Source organism: Gallus gallus, chromosome 3, assembly GCF_016699485.2.
Source record: "Gallus gallus isolate bGalGal1 chromosome 3, bGalGal1.mat.broiler.GRCg7b, whole genome shotgun sequence".
Classification (NCBI taxonomy): Eukaryota; Metazoa; Chordata; class Aves; order Galliformes; family Phasianidae; genus Gallus; species Gallus gallus.
The window spans coordinates 90844192-90868943 of NC_052534.1; the positions used below are offsets into that span (position 1 = coordinate 90844192).

Here is a 24752-nt window from a genome sequence, read left to right on the forward strand (position 1 = left end):
CTGTAGACATTTAGCCACTTAAAAATGCCTTTAGAAATCATCTCTTATCAGTCCATCTGGAGCAGTACTCAAGCACAGAATAAGATAATATCTGCATCCAAAATATCCAATAACAAAGACACTTCGAGTTGAAGTGGAAACAGCTGCATAGCTAGAAACATCTTAGTATAATGACTAAATATTAGTCATGTTTTCAGTGAGAACAACACAAATGCAATGCATTAATATTCATGAAGATCGCATGTATTATGAATATCATTAACTCTAGGCAAATACCCAAAAACATGGTATAGATAGGTGGACTACAGCAGGAGTTTGCAGTGGTGTGATGAGTAATAAAAAATCCCCAGTAACTGACTACTAGTGGCATCTCCAAGGGTTAAAACTAGGATTAGTGCTTTTCAACACCTTCACCAATGCCTGGATAAGGGAACAGGCTCATAGAATCATAGAATGGTTTGGGTTGGAAGGGATCTTTAAGATCATCTAGTTCCAATCCTCCTGCTATAGGCAGAGACACCTCCTTCTAGACCAGGTTGCTCAAAGCCCCATCCAGCCTGGCCTTGAGTGCTTCCAGCGAGGGGCATTCATAACCTCACTGGGCAACCTATTACAGTGTCTCACCACCCCCACAGTAAAGTATTTCTTCCTAATATCTAGTCTAAATCTACCCTTTCCCAGTTTAAAGCCATTTCCCCTTGTCCTGTCACTACCTGCCCCCTTCAAGTACTGGAAGGCTACCATAAGGTCTCCTCATTTAATAACACACATTTTTAAATGACATTGTATATTTCAAAAAAAAAAAAAAAATTCTCTTGAGGGATTGGATTTAGTCTACAAAAAAATAACATTTTTTGAGAGTATCATACAATTAAAGCACATCTCTGGGTGTACAGTTAGTTACCTAGAAGACAAAATTTTAACATACGTGTTTCCTCTGCTATCTGAAACATTTTCAACTCTACTTACCTCGTTTTTCTTAGAATTGCTTTTTAGCACCCCATGGATTTTTGTTACTTTCTGACTAAACTTGTGGCTTTCCTTTAGTTAACCTGAAGTTTTGAAGAGAAATTAGAGACACTACTGTGTGGTAGCTTGGAGGCAGCAAAGTTCTTTGCTATGGAGATATAATGTGTACTTGTGTTCTTGTCACAGCATCTGTATGAATATCAAGCTTGTTCTCTGCTGCGTGTTGACAATTTTCTGGCTCTGCATGGTATTCCTCCTGTCTGACACGATGTTCTAGGTAACATCTTTCCTGCACTTCCTATAGTTTCTCTTTACGTTGTCTCCTTTTGTCTTTCTGTATTGTAACATAAAGCAGCAAATGAATGTTAACTACTATATAAGACTGCAAATGTGACTTCATATTATATTTATTTGTTATATTTGCTGTTTTTTTTTAATCTTTTTTTTTTTAATCTGCTTTGCACAAGAAAAATGCATTTAATTCAAAAAATGATGACTCTTGGATCTTTCCAGGAAGAGCTGATCCTTTAATACTGTTGATATACTGATACCTACAAGTTCAGACCTGACAAATGTTAACTTTCCCACCACCCAGCAATTTTATTTCAGACATCAATACATTTGAAATAAAATCAGTGAAAATAAATACCAGTTTTTCTGTTAAGTAATGGAATTCAAAGAAGTCACTCCCCATGAAGCTCTTCCTTCACTGAACTCTAGGCTTTGGACCAGTTTTTCTTCAATAATACTCTATGTTAAAAAGCCAGATAAAGTGAGATTTAATTCAGCTGCAGTGCAGCTCTTCTGAAGAATTACTGAGATTCTGAGTCTCTACTGAGAAACAAAGTTCCAACAGAGATTAAATTTCACACAGCCACATTGCTAACCATCCTTCAGCAGTCTTACCTACTCCAATTGGATTTCAAAGGGGCAACAGCAAAAGATTGCTGGCTCCAGATATTTTAAGCAGGATGTAATTCACTGCACAGATTTTGGAAATTGATGAAGCATTATTTATTTGCAATACAGAGTTCTTAATTTTTCTCTTTCCAGAGTTTATTTTTTTGACAGTAGTCATTCAAAAACATCTCATTCACCTGCTGATGGTACATAAAGCAACACAATTTAATTGAGATCTCACAGCTTTTCCCTCTGAGCACATGTCCAAATTCTGAGGCATGTAAAAACTCCAGACAAAAATAACTTAACACATTTGAACATTCTGTTTCTATGGAGACAAATAGAAGTAAAATGTCTAATGTGAGTTCTTATTCAGCCTGATACCTTACAGATTCAAAATACTTCACAAAGTCTAAGGGACAGATAGTATTCCATAAATAAATAAAAAACAAACAAATAGAAGAACCACCCCAAATCCCATACTTGTGTTTCTAATATTCACCGTGTATTATAGTTATGTGAGAATTACTGCTGGCAGTCAGTTCCTGTTCTTCTATTCCCACCCCACGTTACAGCCTTATTGATATACTTGAGGTATGGTTTGTGTCATTTTCAATAGCAAAATCCTTTTGTTGAAACATGAGAGAATTCAAAGCTCAGGACTTCGAGGCTTCTAGCCTTCACTCCAAGGGGTTAGAGAATAATAGCTGCAGTTAACTGCTACAGATGCTTGATGCTGCTAGGTCAAAGTAATGAATGATACATGAACTATTTGACCTTTTAAGCCAGAATCAGCAAAAAAAGAAAGAGGCATGAAAAGCACAGCATCATGATTAGAGCTATAGAAGTGTTTGTGAGACTTCTCTCAGGCAGCTGGATACAGAACCCACATTTTAAAAGTGCATTTTAAGTGGCACTCCAGTCAGTCCTAAAGATCATATTTGAGAGGTGCTGTTCACAATTATCATCAGCTTTAACAGTGTTTTCTGAATCCTGTGCTTCTGCAAGGCTTATTAGTTAGCCTAATGTCTCACTCAGCTCTTCCTTCACACAAGCTGCAGGTAAAATACAACATGAGATTACCAGTACTGAGGGTCTCTAAAAGCTTTCAGCAAAAAGGCAGGCTCTGATGATTCTGTGTAAGCCAACTTCTGTGGAAGAGCCATACAAGCTGTCATTAGCACAGCATTGGGCTACAGCTCAGTTCTCAGCAGAGCTTTATTAACTCCATACTGTAGTGCAGTAATTACAGCTACATGGCCTGCAATTTGTTCATGAGTGATCAACTCTGAGCATGAGCAGAATGAATTTGAATTCATGCATAACTAAAATTACAGACATATAGAAGAAATATGAAATATAGTGTAAGAGCCAGCCTCAGTCACTTTAAGTAGACCTAAAGTACTTCATTTCCAACCTGTCAAACCTATTAATCCATCTATGGATCTGCCAAATGTGTCGTGTGGGAAAGGACTGCGCATCTGGCCAGCTAAAATGGGCTATGCACAAAGATCACACAAAGCATGAAAGGCCAGGTAGAGTGATCACTGAACAAAAGACTGCTGACTGGTCCCAGTCTGCAAATACACCCATGGTGCTGTGTTATAAAGAGTTATTACTCAAGTAAATAGTAATTTAGGGGTATTTCTACTTCATATTCCACAGCATTCTTGATGTTTGTAGTCTACAACTGCCCTTCCACTATTCTTGTAGCCTTATTTATATGTCTTATTTCTACTTCTAGCATTGAATAATTAGAGGATGTGGCTTGTGCAGACAGGTGGCCCATTTGTCTGGCAGTTTGCAGTCTCCCACTAACTCAAGGAATTCAGAGACTCAGCCAAAAGAGAAACAGAATTCACATATAATTTGTGAAAGTCATAAAATGAACAAAGGAGAGAAGTGCAAGTTAGCGTCCCCATTGAGATGGAACTAAGCCATGATACTGATTGAAGCCTAGTGCCCAGCTGGCACACAGGTATTAGTTAATGCTAAGTCAGCTCTGAGTTAGCTTTAGCTTTGCTTCTGTATGGGATGCTACATGGGGCAATAAAGAGAAGGAAGAGATGGAAATTCAGATAGAGAACACAAATTCATAGGAGATTAAGACTTCAGTATTTCTATTCTTTCAAATAGGAACTTGTGTAGTAAAGGTTCTTTTGTTAATCAATTTTTCTAATTAATTTGGACTTGCCTATACACCTAATACATTAACAATTCTCACAAAGAATGACCAATGGAAAAATAATTTTACTTATCATTCAAAAAAAACCCCACAGTAGATGCATATTCCTTGACATGAGTTCTACCAACATGCCAACATGATTTAAAGTTCTTTAGAAGCCTTACTTCCTGAACTTTTCTTGCATACTTATTTAACTCAACAGGAAGAAGATCCAACTGCCTAAATGAATTTCAGTAGAGTTGTCCATATATAGTCAATGTGGAGATAAAGTACTTTCAGTGTGCTATTCATCTAATCCTAAAACAGAAATCTTAAATAGGTCAGATGAATCATATTCAGAAAGTGCTTGTTTTTCTCCATTTAATGTAAAGTAAGACTGGGGTAACTACCTTTAACATAGGTAGCTACAGTGTAAATACTTAGGTGAAATGAATGTCACCTCTGAAATTCAAACACAGAACCAGATACTTAACACACAACCACGTCAAAGTCCCAATAAATAATTATTTAACATGAAAAAAAAACCAAACTATACATTTCATTAAATCCAAACTGATTTTCTGTTTTTTTTTCCTCTTTTTTTTTCCTTTTTTTTTTTTCCTAGAAAAGAAGGCAAAACAGTTTTCCAATACATTTTATCCCACATTTGCAATACAGAAGAACAACCCTTGAACAATTAGGCTAACATGAGATGCTTACATGCAGCAGATACACTTGTCACCACTACTTGGAATGAGAAGCCTTCCCTGCTGCTTACTCTTCCAAACTGAGTTCTTCATTGAGCCACAGATTTGGCAGCTGACAGTGCAAATTTTGATAATGGTCATGTCATTGTAGCAAGAAGAAACCATTGCCCTGGCTGTGACCAGTCCTTTGTACTTCCTGCACCTTAGCCTTACAGGTTTTAACCCAACTGAGTTAGCCTAATCCATTCTGCCCCACGCTAAGAAGATGAACGTTCCTCACCCCAAGCTCCTCTGGGATCTGACTCACCCACAGATCATCCAAGACAGTAGGTGCTCAGAGCAAACCAAGCATCCCACATTTACCACATGACTCAAAGCTTGGAGGGCAGGGTGTGAAAAGAGGGAAGGCCAATGCCCACCCTCACACCTACACGTGTGTAGGTTGTAGTTAGGCTCACACTCAGATTTGCAAACTCAGAATTGAGAGGTTCTGGCAACCATGGCACTGCTACAGGCCATAATTCTCCACTGTTTAATATAAGGAAATCAGCCTCCAGAGCTGAACTACTTGCTCCAAGGTAGATCCTGTGGATTGCCCCATCTATGCTCAGACTCAATTCCACGCCAAGGCATGGTGATTAAAATTCACAAACCTGCAAACTCTATATCAGTGCTTGAGAATAATTGCAGTTGCCTTAGCAGTCTGGAAGGAAGTTGTACCAAAGCTGGTCAGAAGCCTTTGCAGATTGTAAAACTTCTATTTTTCATTTGAAAGTAAGGTTTTGAATATATGTGCTACCATGAGAACAGTTTCAGATGGTAATAGCTTATATTTATATTTTGTCCAAGCATACACAAAACCTTATCTTGCACTCTTTGCATATCCAGCACTGATGAAAAAATAGATTTGACTTCATCCACAAAGCTATAAAAATACCTAAAAGCTTTTAGCACATTTCTCTTTCAAGAAAAAATGATTTGCTGTATTATGGAAATCAAGTAAGATTTTGTTATCCATTTGAGAAAGTTCCTGTTTATAAAACGTACTTTCTTCTCAGTAAATAAAAAATGCCTTTAAAGACACAAACAAGATTAAAATATACCCTTTATCATCTCCATAACTTTTTTTTGCAGAACTACTTCCTATTGCATACTGTTGGAAAGGTGTGCAAAAGGTTGTGCAAACACTGTGCAATATTTTAAAGACTGAAATACAGAATAAGAGGTCAAGAAAGCACAGACAAGCTATGACCTTAAACAGTAAAATAAGAACACACTTTCTGTAACTTTTCAGAGTTTACGAGGAGTGAATAAAATAGCACCTATTCAAACCACAAAGTTCACTAATATCATTAAAAAGTTGTGACAATTAACAAACACAGTCATAATTCACCTTGGCAGAAGTGCAGATCCTGACCCAGGAGTTCTGCCAATTTCTTAAATGGAACAATAACCCAGTTTCATCTAAGAGAATTAAATTTATTCTTCATCTTGAATGATACCAGTGGATAATTGAGAAAAATCAGATGGAATATGCAAGAAAAGTTGTTTACAAGACAGTACAGGAAAGGCTTTAAAACTCTTATGTTAAAAAAACCTGAGGTTATTCTGAGCTATCCTCAATCCAATTTTGAGCTAGATCTTTCTCTTTCTGCAGAAAGCTTCACAGGGGGATGAATAGGTTTATCATCCTGGTGCATGGGGGAGAGAAATAGCCAAGAGTTTCTGAGTTGCTGTCAAGTATCATGGCTCGATTCAATTCAATAATGTATACCATTGGAAGAACTGCCCCTCAGTTTTGTGCAGTCCCAAAGAAGGAAATCCCAGCTATTTGGTGGCCACATGAGAAATATCTGCATTTGTCAGAGTGAGAGAACATGTCAATCCAAGCACACGTTGTTGCTCAGGAATATCAGTACAGACTGTTCGTGGTTGTAAATGAAATGGGCCAGGGATATCATGCTGGCCTTGAGACAGGCTGACACAACACTGCTCTTGCTTGTGTTGTGCTGCTGAAACCAGCTCACCTTTGTCTTCATCTTCCACACGTAACGTGCCTGCAATAAAACTGCTTTTTGGGAAAGATGCCTGCTCTACTTTTATTGCTGAAACATGCCGAGCCATGTACACTGTAACTGTGTGGATGGCCATGTGGCACTGGGACCCTGGCCCACTGCAGAGGCAATCACAGGTACTGAATGGCATGGTCCCCTCACTGACTGTAAGTGGGATTCAGATTAGATGCGCACAGAAGGGATGACCTAGTCTTACACTAGGAGAGCCTGGATGACTTACAAGGAGAAAAGGAAAGTTTGATCCAGGAGAGATGAGGACAAGAACAGTTTTTATTACTAATGGGTTTATTAGGTGAGATCCTAGCAACGACCCACAAAATGCTCAATGGCACACTGCACAACTCCTGAGTCAGTGCTATCCACTCAATTGCTCAATAAATGCATTTATTTTTGGAGCTTCTTTGACTTGAAGGCAACACAACTGAAGCAGCAAGAAAAATTATGGCAAACGGAAAACGAATAGTTTAAAGAAGATAAAAGCTCTGTTTAATGAGGTTATTCCACATAATAAGATGATGGAAAAAATCGTATACCTTTTAAGCAGAAAACACTTCCTGGATTTTTATCTTAAATGTGGTAGTGAATGCATCTCCATATTCATTAAAAAATTGCCTTCTTCTCATAATATTGATCTATTTTACTTGGATAACAACGCTTAACAAATACAGGCAAAATAAGTTTTGCTTGGTTTGCTTCTTGTCTCTTGCAGATAGATAATCCTCTGTTTATTTAGCAACTACGTAATATAATAAAATAATGTCATGGGGAAAATAAGAGCTCCAAATTCCATTTTCTGATATCAAGACAAATATAACACTTTTTTATTGAATAAGAAATGAACAGAGACCATGTATCTTGCATAGTGTGGAAAGTGTGTTACAAGAATGTGGGTAATTCTCTGCAGGGAAAAATAATGTTTGGCTGAATCCAGTGAGAATGTTCTGTAAGGTAACATCAAATTACGTTTTGATTAAAACTCAGAAGGGAATGAGCTACACATCTGAAGCCTATTTTAATATTGATTATTGCTTAGTACATCTTAATTTGCAACAAAAATGATGGGAAGGGATAGGAGATGGGCAGAGTATTAATTACAACACTCAGAATAAACAATGTTTTTCAGCAGCTACATGTGTTTAAGTCATCAGTAACACAGAGACAAATCAGTTTCAAGGTTGGTATCTTCCTAAATTATGTTGTAATTGAAAAATTGATCAGTTAATGATTATGAAATTTATTTCTATGGATGGTATATCATTTCAGGATTTGATTCTGGGGATTACTGCCCAATACTGTTTTTAAAACAACAACAAAAACTGATGTGGGATGAAATATGTTTCTCTGTTAGAATAAGATGTCACAAAAACTGTAGCTGAAGTGCTTATATAAAAAAATTGTGAGCTACTGTTCCCATAGCAACAGGCAACATATTTTAGCTAACATAGCTGCTTTCCATTCTAGGGACTTCATTGTCATTGCTGTTTACAAAATACAAAAGTAATTCTTCTAAGGCTCTGACATGGTATACAGACAAAACACTGGAAACCTGTTGAGGAAGGTATAGCTTTCACTTCAGATGCGATCTAATAAAATGCTTCTTTCTCTTCTCACCTGAATTTCACAGCATCCTCTACCACCCTCAAACCACCATGTAGTAACTGAGTTCTCCTTATGGTGCAGGATATCTAGTGAAAGGCATCTGACACTGGCCTGCCTCTAGGCTAGTCTGCTTCTTTCCAGAATGAGCCGAAGCTTTTCCAGTGGCAGATTCCCTCTTTCTCTCCTTCCTCCTCTCATTTACCAGAATAAGACTCACTTCAATGCATGGAGTCAGCACAACATATCTGGGACACCTGTTAAGCCTTGCATTGAGCCTACACACAGTTACTAATTTAATATGCTGCTGACACACTCCCATAGCCGCAAGTCTTTTGCTTCCCCAGTGGTTCTGTGAATCTCGCTAATAATCTGAGTAAAGTGTTTTTTTCAAAGTGTTTTTTAAAACATCTAACTCTACAGTTTTCAATTAAATAACTTAAAAGAGACACCAGAACTTATGTTTTCATTGAAGGTGTCATGAAATTTCACACTTGAGTAGCTGCAGTTTAAATGGAAAGATTAGGGACCATTAATTTGTATCTACTGGAAGGTCAGCATTGCCATCCTGCAATCCTTACACTGCAAAGAATAATGTCTCATGGTATTTTCTCAGTAAGGCTAAAATAATTCCTTCTGGAAGAGAGATCTAATCGATGTCAGCAAGTGAATCACCACCTGTCTACAGGTAACTGATGCTTTTGAAAGCAAGCTATACTGGACACTACATTTGATAGACTTTGTAATGAAGTTCTCCAGTTTTGAGCCACTTGCAGGGGCCCTAAGGCACTTACCTCTTCAAATATCTTCCTTCCTCAACAGATACATGGAAGGTAAAGCACTAAGTGGTTAACTTCACAAGTGAGAATTAATTATGCATGATACAAAGATGCAGATAATTTATGTGATTGAAGGTATTTTCTCATTTTGGTGAGTTGAGAAGTGCAGTAGAGACAGGAGCTGACAGAGGCAGCTAAAAAAGCAGTGGTGGTGGTGGAGCAGAATCTTCTGTCCTGGGGGCAGGGAGCACAAAAGTTTGACAGCAGCAATTTGGGGCTCAGTGTGGGAGATGCAATAAACACTTCTCATGAACTTCACCTTAAAAAAAATTGCACAAAGTAGCCACAGCAGCCAGGTGTTTATTTTCTGTTTGTCTGTTTTTCTTTTATGTTGTTCGTTTTTTCCAACTCTAACACAGTATGTGCCTTTTTCCAGACAAAGAATCATAGAATGGCCTGGGTTGAAAAGGACCACAATGATCATCAAGTTTCAACCCCCCTGCTATGTGCAGGGTCGCCAACCACCAGACCAGGCTGCCCAGAGCCACATCCAGCCTGGCCTTGAATGCCTCCAGGGATGGGGCATCCACAACCTCCTTGGGCAACCTGTTCCAGTGCATCACCACCCTCTGGGTGAAAAACTTCCTCCTAATATTTAACCTAAACCTCCCCTGTCTCAGTTTAAAACCATTCCCCCTTGTCCTATCACCATCCACCCTCATAAACAACCATTTACAACAACGGTAAAACAACAGTAAATATCCCACTTCTGCAAAAATTGTTCAAGTGGTAATGAACAAGACTGTAAAAATGCCATCTCTAATGCCTTGCATTAAAATCAATCACATATAAGTCATGGATCTTGATAGATAAGCCTCACAGTACCACATTTAACATTTCTGGTTATAAGAATCATGACCATGTTAGGTAGAGAAAGATATAGAAAAACGCTAACTGAAACAGAAAAAATGTCAAAAGTAAAATTTATATCCAACATGTTAATTTGTGACAGATGACATTTGAGTACTATTTAATCATTTCAGAAGAAGTTTATATAGTATTATGGCTTATTCTTGTTAAAAATTTTGTAACAGCAATGAAATACCTGATTGGTAGTCTATGCAGTACATTAAACGTATTCAGATTTTGTTGGTTTGCAATGAATTATTATTTTCCTTGGCAAAGCTTTGGTAGTTCACAGCTGAGTCCTAATTACAAAAGAGTGTAAAAACTCATGGTCCTAAATAAATGTCAAAAATGTAATTAACAATATTTAAAAATATATGGAGTTAATATTTATCTGGGTAAAACCAGTTTACACAACCATTTCAGAACAACAATATAGAACTACTTTTTTAAAATCTACCTTGTTGCGTACACTAACAACTAAAATCCATAAAGACGTTTTTGCTTCATTACTAACTGGTAACTGAGGACCATAATGGCCATGATTCATATGGTGTCCCAAGAAAACAGATGCATATTGTAGAAAAATATGTACCGACATGAGCTGCTGAGTTCGTAAAGAACTCTCACTATAACCTTCAGCTGCTTCAGGATGGTCTGAACATGGCACTAGGGAGCAGAATTGGAAAGTATATAATCAAAGTTAATTAGAAACATCATCATTGCAGTGCTTCATACTTGACTATTTTCAGCAGCTACCACCTGAAACTTTCCAAGCTGTTTAAAAACTACAAGCTAAACTACTTTCAATTTAGCTGTGAAAAAGGCTATGTTTTGTCCACGGAACAAAAATGAGAAAATTAAAGGAGAAAGGTTTTAAGCGAGGATCACAAGAAGTTGAGCTTTAACTTGTTATTGTCAGACTCCTGTCTCAGCCTTAAGACAATTATTTTTACTTCCTGGGCATGATGGAGAAAACAGCCAATTGCTTCTCTCAGAAATGCAGAGCCTAGTGCAAAATTGGAACAAGACGTCTTTTAATAGTATCTACAATGGAAAGCTCAATAGATATGCACAGTACTTCATAGATCTGTCACAATCTATAAAAACTCCACATTTTGGCAGATTAATGTCAAATTTATGCCTTGAGCCAACATGGTTGTCCTCTTTTCAATTCACAATCTAAATTATCCTCCTTAAGGATTTGCCTATGGCTATAATTCCAATTTAATAACTTTCTTCATGTGATTTCTTGTAGACGATGGAATTAGTTTTAAATGCCGAATATATTTCTTTTTGGAGACTTGAACATTTCAGCCTTCATTTGACCTGTTTCTCTTAACATTATGAAGTGCTGGGGCTATTTAAAATGTTCTGCAGCATAATAGGTTCACAACAATTTCCAGCAGCATCACAGGCTAAACACATAGCAAGAATACTTGAATGACAGATTAGAAAAATCTCTGCCTTAATAGACTCTTCAGGACAGTGTGACAAGCCCAATATCATAATTACTGTTGCCCTTGCAGCTCTCAAGTAATTATGTTTCTTTTTTTTTTTTCTAAAAAGAAATGTTTAATTAAAAAAGAATCAAGTCATGAATTCATGTATTTGTAAATCAGAGATACATCGTGCAGCTCTGCAATAACTGGTAGCCAGAGTCCACATCTATTTTTTCTTCTTTTTTTCTTCATTTTATTTCCTTTTAATTCCGTTTGGTGGTAATGAATGAGGTATATAATTACTCTGATTCATCTTTTACCCTTAACATGAAGCACTCCAGAGCACTTAAAGCAATCGTTAATAAAATATTTTTAAAAAGAATAAATTAAAAGCACAACTTAAAATTAAACCTTTAACTTGATATTAAACAAAATCAAGAACTGTATAGATCTCATAAAGAAGAATGTATAGAAATGGCTAAGTAATAAGATGTACACAGTTACCTGTACATCTACAGCTATGCTTACTCATACAGTTCTTACAAAAAATATAAAACAGTGAAGAACTGAAGAAATGAGTTCAAGTAAACCTAAAGAGTAAAATAATTGCACTGCAAGGATGTGTATATAGCTTCTACTAATTCTGAAACTACCTCATCTTTAAGAAAAGTTAGTGTGCTTTTCACATGCCTTTCTACCTATATTGAAGAGGAAATTTAACGGGTGAAACCGAGGACGCAGAAATCAATCTTTAAGTAATGAAATGAAATCTATACAACTGTCAAGTTCCCACACAATTAACCATTTTTGTTAGTTTTTTTTTTTTTTTTTTATCTCTGGTTAGGAGCCTGCAGTCTGGAGCAGGACGTGACACAGTGCTGTGCCCTGCCCAGCTGCTCCAACTCCAGGAAAGGTTTGCTCCGTGACCTACAAGCCTCTGCCCACTGCCCATAAGGGGCCAACTCCAGAGCTACTCAGCTGGGACTCATCAGCTCGTTTGGACTAGAAGACTGAAGGGGCTTGGAAATAGAGAAAAATCTCCAAAGAAATTTAAATCAATTTGAAATATACTTTTATCTTTCCCTCTCCTGTGCAAATTCACTTACCAAACCTTTCTTTTTGTTAGGGAATGCCTGGTTTCCTACTGGCAGGTTCATCTGGCAGCCTGCTGGACTATGCACTGCTAAATCCTACTCCAGGCTGAAGGCAACAGAAGGACAGTACACATACGAGCCTTCTCCTCACCATTTTCATTTGAGAATAGAAAATCAAGAGGCATAAGTGTTTAGTTCTGTTCTTTAGTTCTGTTAATGAGGCCAGATAAGAGCTCTAGGAGATATAATGTAACAGATGAAAGAAGGCTTATTTCTTGTTTGTGAAACCATCCCGATTCTGACAGAATAGGAAGATCAGAGGGAATTCAGCTGTGGATGACTTTTTTGTTAGTTTACAGACTCATCATACTCCATCCCCCCATGGCTTACGAGCTTTCATTTTATTTCTTTTTAATCAAGATTGTATTCAGCATGAATATATATGTGTATGTATTCAAGCTGAAATATTTTGCTCTTTTTGAATTTGATGCAAATCAAAACTAGTGGCAACAAAATTCAGTGAAAAGGTTAGGAAAAAAAATCATTCATCCAGCCTTCAATTCCATGGGCAGACAACTCCCTGGGCAAAATCAAGAAGACAGCTGGCCTAAAGCATCTCTGAAATAATAATTTCTCCAAATTTGCTCTTTAAAGATCTGCCACCTCTCATCAAATAACATTGAACTTTGATATTCGGTTGTTGATACTCTTGGACTAAATTCCGTTCAGCGTTATTTGTTCTAAGACACCCATTCTTCATTAATATTCTGCCCAACCTTAAACATGCTTTGGATAAAAGGATAAACAAGCTGAGGACTTTCTGCACTTCTAAGTGAGTGCTACAGTAACCACACGTAATATGGCTGAGCAGACACTTTCAAATAAACTTTGATTTCAGCCACAAAGCCCCAGAACTGGTATAATGAATGAGATGTCCATTTAACTTTTGGACCTGGCAAATCTGTGAATAGGAAAGTGTGCAGTTCAGTAGGCAATTAACTAACCTGTGAAATGATACTCATTATATGGTCAAAGTGTGACTTCTGGAAAATGAGCAGGTCGCCAAACAACTTCCTTGATCAGATACACTCAGGGATTAGAATGGTTCATACTCGATTAGCATTTGAGACCCTCTTTCTGTAAACACTTTCTACATGACTGCATGTGCCAAATTCCTACCATAGCTCCAGCTACTATGCAAAGACCAGAGAATGCTAATTCTGTTTGGCTCTACCCTAGGTCTACCAACAGTGTTGGAGACAACATTCTTTTCCCAAGAATACTAAATGACTTTCAGAAATAAAATAAAATAAAAACATTTTGAAGTTGAGATTTTGCATTACATTGCTTGCAATGAAGTAGAATAAATAGTTTTGGTCCTGAGGTATTTCACAAAACTTCAAGCTTATTCAGGTGAATTGCAACAAAACAGTTTTCATCATTAACACACACAATGGAAACCAAAGTCTATGCATCGTACTGAAGAATTTGGATAGTGTAGTTAGGATTGATAGTAAGAACAGGAGAAAACACTCCAGTCATGTCAAAGTGGAATTAAAATAAAATATAACAGAGGTAGAAGGCACGTTTTGACTACCTCCTAACTCAGCTGACACCCAGTTAATACATATATAATTCAGAATATGAATCCATGGGCTTAATTCACAACCAGTGTAAAGCAATTCAGACAACCACTATTAACTTTCCTTTCCTCAGAGTGCCTATTTTTAATCTATTAAGAGTTAACTTAATAACTTAAGTAACTTATTGAGTTACCTAACAAGATGTTAGGTATAGGGATGTTTATGAATTGGAGCTTAATTCAGTGAAGCAATTAGTATCTCAGAGCACTTGCAGTTCCAAGTGAGTTTGGAACTCACTTGGAACTGCAAAAAAAAAATCTGAGTTTGAGTGAAAAAAATAACAGAACTGAAACCCAAACTTTATTTATTTGGTAATAGCTATTGCTGCCTCTGTCTACAAGGGGATAGAGCCATTCTCCATCTCACCTAAGGAACTAGCCTATTGCCCAGAAAAGGAGCACAAGAACTGTACTTCCACAAACATATCCTGAGTGAGCAGCCCACTTTCAATGACCTTCCCCTGCAAGTCAAGGTTCCCTTAGACCTTGATATTCACTGTACTTTTTGCCCTTATCCAAAGACTTTAATGCGAACTACATTACTTATTCTTCAAGTAAGAACTGGATCCCTAAACTCTGTCTCTTCTCTTCTTCAATACTCATGAAAAAAAAAAATGTTTTAAAGAAAGCAAATGATTGCTTTGGACACACTACTGACACAGTCTGCACAAGCTGTCACCACCAAAATGTGTTTTAGAGCAGGCAAACAAAAGACATGGAAAATGTGGTGACAAAGGACTTTGTTTAGATCCATAGCATAGGAGATTCTGCTCCAATTGGCTGTTTTTGTGGCACATTTATTATCCAGATACATAACCCCGAAGGTCAGATCTCTCATGGTTCTGCCATGAAAGCATTGATGGGATTAAGAAAGAACACAATTACCTGAGTAGTTTGGTAAGAACACTCAAGAAAGGCACTACTGTGCCTTTGGCCACAGTAAACAGCACCATATTTTCTGTTTAGCAGGATTGTGGAAATTAGGGTAAGATTTTGTATGACATGCTATGAAGTCTCAGCCATTTTTTTCATCCTGCTCCCAAGAGATACATGCTGTCTTTTCCTCCTTCCTCTTCAGGATGATGATCACCCCAAACTGGGTGGTGGGTCCCACAGGTATCAGCAGATTGGAAAAATTTTGATTTCATGTACTGCAACAGTAAGCATTCCCACGCACCTTGGATCTCAGCTGTTAGACTCATTCCTCCATCTGACATGGGAAAATCATTCATTCCTAGTAAATCAGCTACATTTTGGGATCACTGTTTGGACTGCTTGACATGGATAGCCATTGCAACCCAATCTGGCAGTTCAAAACTGTACATAAATGCTTACAAAGGGGAGAGAGGAAGGAGGCGTTATATTAAAAAAGAAATGACTTTGCTTCTATACAAAGCATTTCCAAAATTTCTACATGAACAGACTCTCTAGTTTTCATAGGCTTAAAAAAAAAAAAGAAGTTCCTACGACAGCTATCAGAAAAACAGTCTTACAGTGTGAGAATTGAAGAGGACAACATATCCAACTTACCAAAACAAGAGTTCAAAGGTGCCTTGATTGCTATGTATAAATTTTTAGTTGTAGTAGGGGTGTTGAAATTGTGCTGGGTTAAAGATATGGATGAAGCAAGTATTGCAGGTCAGAAACTTCATCGGGCCAGGTGGCACAGCCATTAAAGGTGCACAAGCTTCTGTGCACAGAGACTTTTCAACAGGTCATTGCAAATAATCAGTTTTTCATAGACAGAAAACATATCTGGGAAAAGTAGACTTTTCAGTCTTATGGACAAAAGCATAGCAGTAGGAAGACTGGAAACTGAAATTAGACAAATGCAACCTTTCCACAACATTTCAATCTCCTAGCGCTAAGGGAAATTAAATATTGGAACGGCTTACCAGGGGAGCTGGTGGACTCGCCATTGCTTGGAGCTTTAGGACGAGAATAGATATCATTGTAAAAGAGATGCTTTAATCCAGCTTCTGGAAGTTCTCAACATGCCCATAACACTTGCAGCTCTGCATTAAGACAATGACTATAATCAAATCTCGTACTTTAGGGTTTCAGCTGATTAACTGCAAGGGTTATAAAGAATTTATTTTTCCTTTGACATAAAAACATACATTTTGGTTTGATTTATGTTCTGGTCTGTCTCTGAAGTAACAGAGATTTCCCACATCTACAGAAAACACAGAGAAAGTTGATATTGAGGACAGAGGTGATAGGGAAAGTACTTATATCCTAATGTGAGCTTGCTTTCTTTGACTTTGAAGCCACCTGGATGCAAATCCCTTCTGAAGAAGGAACTATATGATTAGGTCATTGCTGAACCAGGTTTGATTTGCATGCCCAGCAAAGGGACTAGCACTCATTCCCCTCAGCACTGTACTACTGCAGCTACGTGATTTCTGGAAAGGAGTCTTCACATGCTTGGCCCCTGCAGAGCACTGGCAGAGGGTCAGATGGAAAACTATTGGCTCACCACACTCATAGAGGTTTTGTTAATCAATCTTGCTGGATGGGCTTCAAAGGGAGTAAAGATGAGATAAACAGAAAACTCACTGGATTTGTTTTGTTTGTTCAGTGTGAGATCCAAATCATATATTAATACACTAGGATCATCTGGATGTATCTCATCTAATTAACCCATTGATATCAAAGAAGTCTAAGTAGCACCTTGATTCTTTCTGTCTCCTGAAAACTAACATGTCTAACTAGTTATATTACTTATGCACAAGTGTCAGGATGGATTTAGTTGTCTGATTTCCATTATAACTAGACACCTAAGCATCCCTTTTGGTATTTAATTTAGTTATATCTGTAACGATAAAACCTTCAATATAATAGCAGAATACTGTCATGACTTGGGATATAGCAGAATACTGACTTAATTATTAAATGCTAGTAAAGTTGAAGACAAGACAGGACATTCTGCTGTCATCACAGCTCTGTGTGAAAAGAGTAAGTCTGTAAAAAAAAAGCAAAAAATGAGAAATGGCTCTTCTAGTGATTTCTGTGAGTTGCAAAGCGGCATCTTCACTCTGTGAGTCTCCAAATGAGCATCTATTTAAGCCAAACCCCATGCTTCCAGGCTTTTGTTCTTCACAGCTACCTATACTATTCTTCTACATCCCTTTGACAATGAGTATGATTCAAAGAATTTTCTGTCTGTGCTAACCAATGGGCCATTTGATGGAGCTATGCACAGCTAAGCCTGGAATACAATACAGCAATATAATTCACCTGTCCTGTAATTCAGGACATCTTCTACATAGAATAAAGATGATTTCTCTTTCCCATAATTCTATAGCATTCGCATTAGTGTAAGGCTCTGTTGTCAGAATCAGTCATGATTGCTATGCTAGGATTGCCATATTTCAAACTAAGAATCAGACATACCACGATAGCACTATCTAGTACCATAAAATACTTATGTTAAAGGAAAAAGAAAAAGAAAAAAGAAAAAAGAAAAAAGAAAGAAAGCAGACTCAATTTTAAAAAAGAGGGAAAAAAAAAAGATACACTGATGCTGCTCCTCTCCATGTCCCTCTCGGTGATGTATGCATATATCTGATAGCAATCATGAAAATCAGATATACACAATGCCCGTGTTAAGCAGTATATTAGCCCATGAAAATTGTGACTCACATCAAACCAGACTACTCAGAGTAAGTCTCCTCATCTGGGATGAAAATGGCAAAATCTGCACTTGGAGCATTTGACTTTTCGAACAGGCATCACTTGGACTGTTGCTGTACTTGAGTATAAATAGCCCTGACAGACTATACTCAGATCTGCTCCGCACTGAAAACAAATTCCATGATGGACTTCCAACCTTTTTTTTTTTTTTTTTTTTTATATTATTTCTTCTACTGAAATTCCTACAGCATATCCAAAGCTGGCAATGCAGAAACACTTGGAAAACCTGAAGTGAAGCTACTGTCACAAGAATTTTAAAGAATACTGCTTTAAAGGACAATTGAAGGAGGAATATCATATTATGCAGTAGATAAATTAGAAGCCAATTACATAACAAAGATCAGTACATTTATAATAACAAATACCATCACAAATTGTGTTTAAAAACCTTTTTGGGAAAAGAAAATGGTGTCTTAGTTTATACAACCTGTTAATTGGAAGAAAAATTCAAGAGAGGATTTTGATTAGAGGAAGCATCTGCATGTTTGCAAAATGTAAGAGATTTGCCTTATCACAGAGTGCTCATTTATGTTCTTACTGAGCCAAAACTTTGACTTGGGAAACAGAAATTCATGCTATTACTGAGCATCAAATTCTCCTCTCTTATATTTCTGCTGAATAACTCCCCAACTCAGAAGTTTTGAATTGTTACATTACTATAGCTGCAAGAATTGACAGGTTTTAATTAATCAAGTAGTCTGCTTTTAAAGCTAATTTCTATGCAGCATAAAAAATGACATAATTAACATAATTGTGTTCTCTTTCATTCATAATTCTCTTCTGAAAATGATTATCTTATTGTTCAAAACCCATTTCCTATACATTTGTAATAAGAGAACAGATAACTGTCATAATCCTGGAACCTTAGCTTTCCTTAGCCACTATAGGGGGCTTTTATTTTTCCTCTAAGAATCATGTGTCAGTTTGAATAAAATAATATTTTCATTAGGATTTGATATTTTGGATCAATTCTTTTATTCCCTTGGTTGGTTCAATATCAAAGATACTGTAGTTAATATTTAAAGCAGGCTTTTAATTCTATTTTTCTCAACTAGCGCATGTAATAACTATTTCTTCTTCAATTATCTATAATTTAAAATAACTAACAACACAATTTTGACATGTAACAAAATGCTGTAAGAATCACACGTATTAAATTTTAATCCCAGCCCTCCCTCCCAATAAACTGAAAAAAAGCAATTTAAGACACACAAATAAAATCTAATCTAACTGTCCACTTTACCTGGAAATGCATGCCCTGTTAGAGAATCCAAATCTGAAATTAAAACAGTGAAAAAATCATCTTTAATTTAATATGAAAAAACAAACCAAAAACAAACCTGGCACCAAATATGACATTATTACTAATATCAACTTTGAATCAAAGATATGAAAAACAAAGATATTACACTCAGCATTGCATTATATAGTTTTCCCTCTCCATCGTTTTGTACAGAGCTAAGGATGAAAGTCTTGAATATTACGAGAAGTTTCTTATACTATTATAAGACAAACAACTGTTTTTTACATCTTTACACTTTTTAAAATGGGCATCTCCTTTCAGAAGCTTATACTTTGAGTATAAGTATTTGTTCTCAGTTTGCACGTGTGATCAATAACAAGAAATCTGCAGAATGCTTTTTAAATCATAGCATTTTAAATGGAAGGTTTTCTATCTCGACTGTCAAAAATAAGACCTCGTTTTGTCTATTCCAGTCCTCATTTGTTCGGACTTTTTTAAAGAATTATCTGCTTTAAAAACATGAGTGCAAAGGGAAGGAGAACCGAGGGTACTCCTGCTGAAATCAAGTACCATAAATGTATGTTAGCACCGCCTAGAAAAAGGTAGCTTGCAATCTAGGCATTTTATAGAAGCATTTTTAAATTCATTTATCTTAAAAAAAAAAATTCTTTCCCAATTGCAATCATCCACAGATACAGGTTCTTAGTTACTAACTGAATCCACAGAAATCCTAAATTTCCTGTAATACAATTACTGATTGTAAATATCAGTGGAGAAGTGTCTACCAATGAATCCTTTGACATATACCTTCTTGTACTGGAAGGCAGGAGGAAAGTGTTCTTGGCTCTAATAATTTATACCTGTTCAAAGGAGAAAAATTTCCTAACGACTAAGAATATGCTCAACGTTATAAGAGAACGAAGAACAACCTAAGATGTGACAAATGTGATAGAGAGAATGGCTTTCCAAAATCCAAGATAGTGAATGCAGGTGGGATATCAGGAAAAGGCTCTTCACTGGCAGAGTGTTTGGGCACTGGTACAGGCTGCCCAGGGCAGTGGTCATGGCACTGAGCTGCTCGAATTCAAAAAGCATTTGGACAATGCTCTCAGTCGTATGATCTGATTTTGGGTTGGTCCTGTGTGAAACATGGAGTTGGACTTCATGGTCCTTATGGGTACTTTCCAACTTGAGATATTCTATGATTCTATAACACAACACATTATTTAACACTCAAGTATGTGGGGTCAAGAGCTTTATCACATCAAACTTTATCCCACATGACAGCAGGAAGAAGAGCAAATCTCAGCACTTTTACTTCTAGAGCCTGAGATAAAATCATGTTGTGGCCTCATAAACACCCTCCCAGCCCCCCCAAACGCACATTATGCATAAAGGCAGTATCTAGCTGTGCAGGGACTGCTCTCTGCAAGCACTGAGACTGGATGCATCCACCACGCAAATCTGAATCATCCCAAACAACCTCGTAATACTTGAATTGCCCAAACTGCTGTCACTGTGCACATGCTGTGGCTGCACATCCTGCCACTGCACTAATGTGTTTGAGAACATCTGCTCTGTGTCATTTTACTGATGCAAGTGTCCTTATGCAAATTCAAGAAAAAGAATACGAGAAGAAAAAAAGTCTTCTTTAGAAGGCCTTAAATTTAAAAGAAAAACAACAAAAATTGGGATTTATTTCTCAAGCGTGCACGCACAGTTTGATAATTGCAGATGAAAATTACTGTAAAAATGCTGTTCTGAAAACAATGCAGATAAATTGGTTAGGCTCTTGTCTCAGCATAAAGCAGCACTACCGCGTAACACTACACGTTAAGATGAAGATATGAATGGTGGATGTGTTTGTTTTCTTACAAGTCAACCTACACTAGGCAAAAACAAGGTAGTTTGTCACCCAAGCACATGTCCTGTGTGAACTTTTAAATAAAATCAGACCTACTTTACTAGCTGAAACCAAAGATGTTTATGGGGTTTTGGACTCACAGATCATGATCCACATGTCCTAATTCTATCGTTGCATTTCACTAAGAGTGATATGAGCAGACAAAGCACAGGCAGACCATGTAGAATTTCCCACAGAAAGAGAAATACAGTGTGCAGCATTTCCCTGCTAGACTTCAATATGTGCAGTTACTGCAGCTACACTGGAATGAAACCTTTGCTGTGGCTGAAACAACTGGGGTACTCAGGCTCTGCCATAGGATTGCTTCTACTTCTCTTTAGATTCAAGAAGCAGGAGAAAATGCAACATTTTCTGTTACTGTTTAGAAGACTTTGTAGTTTTTTTGGACTGATTTTCAATTAAGTAAGTTTGGTCAGTGGAATCCAATTTTCCTCCATTCTATTTATCCTACGAGTTGCCCTGATTTTGTAGCATTCACTTTTATTTTGATAAACAAGACTTCCTAAGCAAAGAGCAGGAATATGAGATGAAAATGAAGTACATGCAAATGAAACACATTTCTAGCCCCTTTTTAGGGAAAAACAGCTGCCATGTCCACAGTAGCAATTAGCAATGAATTACATTCATGCAATCTCTACCTGATCCATACTATAATTAATTTCTCTAAGTAGAAAAAAGCAGTGATTTAAAGACAAAGTTGACTTCCACTGATACTACATGGTATGATTTTTGAAAAGGAAAGAGGATGTACTTCTCAGCAAGCTGCATCTCTGGTATGCCGCAGTGATTTCATTAGCTTAGGGCAACAGACATTGGAGATGGCACAAGCTTTTCATGCCAATAAGCTAATTGTTTTTTCTTAGAGCTGATTAGCAAAGATGAAGTCCTGTCTATGCCTTGCCTCCAGGGCCCTGCTCTTCCTATTTCAAAAAAAAAAAAAAGGACACTGCACAATAATCCAGCACACAACCTTTGACTTCCACTCGCACGGTACCCTTAGCGCTGTGCTTACAGCAAAATGCCAACGCACAGCACAGCTGCTTTCTGCAGTGACACCGCTGACAGGCATCGGCAGAGTGCCAACACCAGAGAAGTGGAAGGGACAATTTTAAAGGTACAAGAGAAAACATTTAAGGTGAGGAACACATTTAAGTCATTTAGCATTAAAGACTCTCCATGCGGCTGTCAGTGAGATGATGAAACCACCTCTGAGAACTGGTACCTGCTCATAAAGTTTAGGAGAAGTTAACTGGGTCCTAAATTATGTTCTTTCAAAAAATTTAAAGTTTTCTTCCTGCTTCTAAGTGATTCAGATATATTGCCAATGGAAGCTGAGTGCCTCTGCTTTGCTAAGCTTCCCCAATTGGACCCAATCTTATTTCACTACAATCCCATAACTGGACCGCAGAGCTCTGGAGCCACTGTGGAGGTGTAGAGCACATGGACCATGAATTCAGCAAGCCATACATTTTCTGTGAACCAAAATCAAGGTGAAGTCTGGCCGCTCATGAAAGGGGAATACGAAAGAAGTAAAAAGGACGCTCACAAAGGAGAAAGTGGAGTTGACACACAGCTGCAGTGGGTAAAGATGGGAGACAGCTTTGACAATAAGCTCATTGAAAAACACTGGCATATAATTCCTGGTATTGAACTGGATCGTGTGTTTGGAAGCATCCAGGTTCAGTTAGTCACTACCCAAGGCTAAAGCCAATACCTAACTAGAAGTAGATAAGTAGTTTTTGCATTAGCCTCTAGAGGGGGAAATTTTCCTTTAACTTCAGAAATTATGTGCATTGCTCACTAAAATTTGTTCTTGAAATTAAGGGAATTCTTATACAGTCCCATTCCACTGCCTACCAATATAGGGTCACTTCGCCTCCAGCCTATTGCAATAAAACCATTTTTAGGCTCTTGCTTATTTTCACTGATTCATGATATTGCACGAATTTGCCACTAATCCTGTTAACAGCCAAATTATCATGAGTGTACTCCCCTGATGATAAAAAAGAAAAGCGATGACCTTAAAGATAACACTTAGGAATTCATAACTGTACAGTCAATACCTTACAATCCCACTGCCTACTTGTTGTACTGGTTGTTGGAACAGATTTTTCACTCTTGGAGATAATTCGAAGAAAAAAATTAAATAGATGAACAGATAGTTATGAAAACCTAACAATATGGCATTATACAACCTATTTTTTACTCTGATTCATCTTGAGACCATTGATATATTGACTAAAATGTGTCATACTGAGACAGGTAGACCTCACCTACAGTGTTAAACAGGCTTTAATTTTGCTTTATTTCTTTTCTTTGATGTCATTAAGAGTGGGGTTCAAATTTGCATTTCCTCAGTAGAGTTGTCTACATGTCAGTTCAGTATCTGAAATTCCATTAGCTCCGATGAAGAAGTAGCTGAAATGCAATCAAACCATTACACTGAAAACTAGAGATCAAACTTAGTCAGTTGCATTAGAACAGCTGCATCCGTTGACAAGATCTGTAAGTAGTGGGAGCTTAGATAGCTGTTCACACAACCTATACTGTAAGTATTTGGAGCTGAATCCAACCCTGAGAATATCTTCAAGGATGGATTTCTAATCTGAGACAAGCATGAGATCAATATGGGAATGATTCGGGAATTAAATTTTAGCTTTGTTGATGATGGTAAATCTGAAGTCCTCAGATCTCTGAAACGGATCATTTCCAAACAAAAGCAAACTTTGTGCTGTCATGCGATAGTTATATAGGATGATGCTTGCAGGCTTAAGCTTTGCCTTCTGGTTTAATGTACCAGAATGTCTGGTTTAATGTGCCTTCTGGTTTAATGGGTACAAACTGAAACACAGGAGGGTTCTGTCTAAATACAAGGAAACCTCCACTGAGCAGGTGACTGGCACAGCTTGTGTCCTCGGCACCTACAGAAATCACTCACATAAGCTCACTCAGAAGGCACCTGTATGGCAGTGCAGCCTTTGCCTCCCTGTGCAGTATGGTTTAGCAGAAGCAGCCAGTGGCAGAGCAAAAATCCTATTATTCCAGATATCCATATATAGAGCTGGTAATACTAGCAAAAGCAAAATATCCTTAAAACATTCTGTTCAAAATAATGTGATAAAAGTGGAGAATACACTTCCAGATTTCCTTAAGTATCCTATTAAGACAAAAAGCTCTTAAAATGTGGTTACTTTATTTATTTATTTATTTATTTATTTGCATCCTCTTCCTTTGCATAGCAAGTATTAATTACAGGCATTGTCCAGGGTTTCCTTAGAGAAATTTCATTTTTGTGTTGTTGGGACTGTATTTACTATTTTGTGTTAAAATACCACCACTCTGTGTAAGGAACATGAGTTCACATTTAGCATTCAGGAAAAAACATATAAACTTTAGGCTATATAAAAAAATATTTGGGGTACTGGAGTTGATTGTAAACATATCCTCCAGTCTAATTTGACATGGCTGAGTTTCTTTAGTAGGATGATTGGGTAACATGATCCAGAGCAAAATAAATAAATAAATAAATGCCTGGCTCAGGCCAGCTGAACTACATCATGGTCTGCTTCTCCTCTTACAAAACTTTGGTTTTCCTCATTTCTTTGTCTCACTTGG

General features: G+C 37.3%; 1 protein-coding gene across 2 annotated transcripts in view; it reads right to left on the reverse strand.

Annotated features, from left to right (window-relative positions):
- DLGAP2 (DLG associated protein 2) overlaps positions 1-24752 on the reverse strand; it is a 456527-nt gene that overhangs the window by 142271 nt on the left and 289504 nt on the right. Inside the window, exons 4-5 of one of the 2 annotated variants that reach the window (XM_025149074.3) lie at positions 19214-19246; positions 16170-16289 (exon numbers count right to left, since the gene is read on the reverse strand). The exons of the other annotated variant lie outside the window; for it this stretch is intronic. The gene's annotated coding sequence lies outside the window, so the exon portion shown is untranslated. The remainder of the gene's footprint in view (positions 1-16169; positions 16290-19213; positions 19247-24752) is intronic. 2 annotated transcript variants of the gene reach the window in all.